Here is a 4,389-nt window from a genome sequence, read left to right as displayed (position 1 = left end):
AGCATAGAACCCTTTCCACTCATGACAGAACTACTGGCTGGCCTTACTATAGTAGAAGAAGCCCTGTTATAAATAGTGGGTATGTTTGCCCACATGTGTATAGTAATGTTTCACATGCTAATAGTAAATTTTGTAAGTTTTCGTTGAGGTGGCTCTATAAATAGAGCATTTCGGGTTGTTCAAAGTGTGACAAACATCAGATAGAGAAAAGAAAAAATATAATACTTTCATTATCTCTCATTTTCTAATATCTGCAATACTTTTGTTAGTGTGATATTCTACACCACTTCGTCCTCACTCTTAGCAAAGGTTATTTCTCTACTTTTGCCTATTTATAACACGTTATCAGCACGACTCTCCAATAATTTCTCATTTCCCTTCACCGAAAGAAAAAAAAAATGTTTCCTCTAAGGTTTTTACTGTTCTTCTTCCTCTGCCTCAATTGCTGGATATACCCTCGCGAAGAACTATTTGCACCATGTTTACTTCTAGTTCTCAAATTAACAGTTAATTATATCTTTGATTTCTTGTTTGGTGTAGATATTGACTACTAATCCACCGATTATTTATGCAATCCAAGATGGTGCGGTACTATCGCCTATCTTAGACTGCAGATCTAATTTTACTGCAAATTTTAAGTGGAGCGGTATAATCGCACACCCTATCCTGCATATTTAAATTTACCTGCTATTTAATTTTATCGCAACTTTAGGTGGTGTGGAATAATCACCCACTTTGCTTTGCATATTTAAATTTTATCGCAATTTTAGGTGGTGTGGTATAATCGTCCACCCTGCTTTGCATATTTAAATTTTATCGCAATTTTAGGTGGTGCGGTATAATCGTCCGCAATTTTAGGTGGTGCTGTATAATCGTCCACCCTACTTTGCATATTTAAATTTTATCGCAATTTTAGGTGGTGCGGTATAATCGTCCACCTTGCTCAACATATTTAAATTTTTCTGCTGTTTAAAGTAGTGCGGAATAATTGCTCATCCTATACTTGTTTCGATGAGAATGGTGCGGTACAATTGCCCTTCTCATTAATCATGTAAATCTCGAGCCTGAAGTTTCGAGTACTTAACATTTTGGCCTGAATATCAAAAATTTGTCAGAACTGGAAGTTCTAACAATATATTCCTCCAGAGCACATATTATTGCAAGTTCTTACACACCTCATTTTTCTTTCAGAAAAGAAAATGGCAAACTTGGCAAAGCTTGATTTTGCTGCCTTAGACATTACTGGAAAGAATTACCTTACCTGGGTACTGGATACCAAGATCCATCTGGAAGTAGCGAATCTTGGAGATACCATCAGGGAAGAGAGCAGCTCATCATCTCAAGATCGGGCGAAGGCCATGATTTTTATTCGTCGCCATCTTGATGAGGCACTAAATAGCGAGTACTTAACGGTTAAAGATCTGTTAGCCCCCTGGAATGCCTTGAGAAACAGATACAATCACCAGACAACGGTGATTCTTCCAAGAACTCGCTATGACTGGACTCACCTAAGGATCTAGGATTTCAAGTCAGTGGCTGAGTACAATTCTGCGTTGTTCAGAATTACCTTTCAGATGAAGCTCTGTGGGGATACTATTACTGAGGAGATGTTACTGGAAAAGACTTTCAGCACATTTCTTGCCTCTAACATGCTCATGTAGCAGCAATATAGAGCGCGAGGCTTCATTGAATACAACCAGCTGATATATGCGCTCCTGGTAGCTGAACAGAACAATGAGCTCCTGATGAAAAACCATAATTCCCGACCTACTGGATCAGCACCGTTCCCAGAAGTGAATGTTGCTTCCCTTGAAAGGAATACCATATCCTCCCATGGTAATAATTACAAACGAGGACATGGCCACAAGCGAGGCTGGTGGAACAGGAAAGGCAAGAACATGGTGTCCAGTTTCACAACCAGGTTCCAAGGCATAATCCAGGCCCGAGCTTTAAAAATGAAAATCACCATAAAGGAAAAGCTCATATGAACACTCCTAGAAATCCTGAAGGAGTTTGCCATAGGTGTGGTAGCAACGGACATTGGGCGCGTACTTGTTACACCCCAAAGCATCTGGTGGAGCTGTATCAAGCCTCCTTCAAGGAGAAGGGTGTTAAGATCAATTTCTTCGACTAGGCTCAACCAATGGAAACCCCTGATCCAATGACCAATTTATCAGGACAGTTAAACATAACCCATCTAGATGCTACAGACTTTATTAATGAAAGAGGAAATGAAGTTTATGGGTCCGATTGAATTATTTATGTTTAATGTACTCTTGTTATTTGTACTTGTGGTTTAATGCTCGCATTTTCAATTCAATAAAAGTAGTATTCCAGTATGAATAAACTGCTTTTTCTTTACTCAGAGAACATGGATAAAAATTATGGTTATTCTCAAAACAAGAGCAATGGCGGAAACTTTTGTCTTGTAGACAGCGCAACCACGCATTCAATACCTCGAGATCGAAAGTATTTCTCGAATTTGGTACTTGGAAAAGTAAAGGTAACAACAATATCAAGGCAATCAGATGTAATTGAAGGCTCAGGAAAAGCCCAGATTATGTTACCAAATGAAACAATATTGTCCATACAAAATGCATTATATGCTACTCAATCCATTCGAAATTTGTTGAGTTTTAAAGACATACGTCTAATTGGATACCACATTGAAACGAAAAGTGTAAAAAATGTGGAATATTTATGCATTACCTCCAATGATACCCAAGAGTGTATATTGGAGAAGTTGCATGGTTTATCGAGTGGATTGTATTATACATACATAAAGATAATTGAGACACATGCTGTCATGAACTAGAAGTTCATGGATTCAAAGGTTTACATGCTTTGGCATGATCGTCTGGGTCATCCAGGATCTACCATGATGTGTAGAATCATTACTAACTCTAATGGACATCCATTATTGAGCAGACACATTGATGTCTCAAATGATAACCTTTGCAAGGTTTGTTCCTAAGGGAAGTTGGTAATTAGACCATCACAACTAAAGGTTGATGATGAATCCTCATCATTTTTGCAAAGAATTCAAGGGGATATTTGTGGACCTATTCAACCACCTTGTGGACCATTTCGATATTTTACGGTTTTGGTTGATGCATCTACCCAATGGTCACATGTTTGCCTATTGTCTACTCGAAATGTAGCTTTTGCAAGACTTCTTGCTCAGATAATTAAGCTGCAAGCACAATTCCCAGATCATCCCATTAAGTCCATTCGACTTGATAACGCTGGTGAATTTACGTCTCAAACCTTTGATGATTACAGCATGGCACTGGGCATTGATGTTGAACATCATGTTCGTCATGTCCATACCCAAAATGGTTTAGCAGAGGCATTTATCAAGTGGCTTCAATTAATAGCCCGCACTCTGCTCATGAGAACGAAATTGCCAATCTCTGCATGGGGACATGCCATCTTACATGCAGCATTATTGGTTTGACTGAGACCTATAGCCAACCACCAATACTCATCAATACAACTCGTGTTTGAACATCAGCCAAACATTTCACATTTACGAGTTTTTGGTTGTGCTGTTTATGTGCCTATTGCACAACCACAACGAACTAAAATGGGACCTCAGCGCAGACTGGGAATCTATGTGGGTTTTGATTTACCATCTATCATTAGATATTTGGAACCTTTGACTGATGATATGTTTACAACTCGTTTTGCTGATTTTCATTTTGATGAGATAGTTTTCCCATCATTAGGGGGAGAAAAGATGACTCCAAAAGAACGGCAAGAGCTAACATGGGTTGTTCCCACATTATCTCATTTTGATCAACGAAGCACTCAATGTGAAAATGAGGTGAAAATGATCGTTCATCTTCAAGGTATTGCTAATCAAATGCCAAATGCATTTAATGATGCTTCAAAAGTGACAAAGTCACATATACCAGTTGCAAATGCACCTGCAAGAATTGATGTCCCCGTTGAACAAAATAAAGTGGCAGCGAATGATTCCTCTAGTGTACGCCTGAAACGTGGTAGACCCCCAAGTTCAAAAGATTCAGCTGTTCAAAAGAGAAAGATGAGGGCACAGTTGAACTCAAATGAAATCATTCAAGAAAAGAAAATGAATCATAAATCCACAATTCATGATTCTATACTTCCAGAAAAAGAAAATGTCCTTGTTGAGACACCTGTCCCTGAAGAGACAGAAGTACATGAAAGCAAAGAAATATCCATAAATTATGCATGTACTAATGAATTGTGGGATCGAAATGAAATAATCATTGACGACATGTTTGCATTTGCAATAGCCACTGAAATTACATTAAGCGATGACATTGAGCCCCTCTCTGTTGAAGAATGCAAACAGAGACAAGATTGGCCTAAGTGGAAAGATGCAATCCAGGCAGAATTAAATTC

General features: G+C 38.5%; 1 long non-coding RNA gene across 1 annotated transcript; it reads left to right on the top strand.

Moving 5' to 3' along the window:
* The first annotated feature begins 441 nt into the window (after positions 1–441).
* On the top strand, positions 442–2,361 carry LOC139195847 (uncharacterized). The gene is made up of 2 exons (XR_011580921.1): positions 442–1,110; positions 1,192–2,361. It is a non-coding gene; the product is annotated as an uncharacterized lncRNA (long non-coding RNA).
* The last annotated feature ends 2,028 nt before the right edge of the window (positions 2,362–4,389 follow it).

The sequence above is a fragment of the Malus domestica genome, chromosome 01 (genome assembly GCF_042453785.1).
Source record: "Malus domestica chromosome 01, GDT2T_hap1".
Lineage (NCBI taxonomy): Eukaryota > Viridiplantae > Streptophyta > Magnoliopsida > Rosales > Rosaceae > Malus > Malus domestica.
Note: the sequence above shows the minus strand (reverse complement) of the source record. Positions and strands in the feature narration are given on the sequence as shown.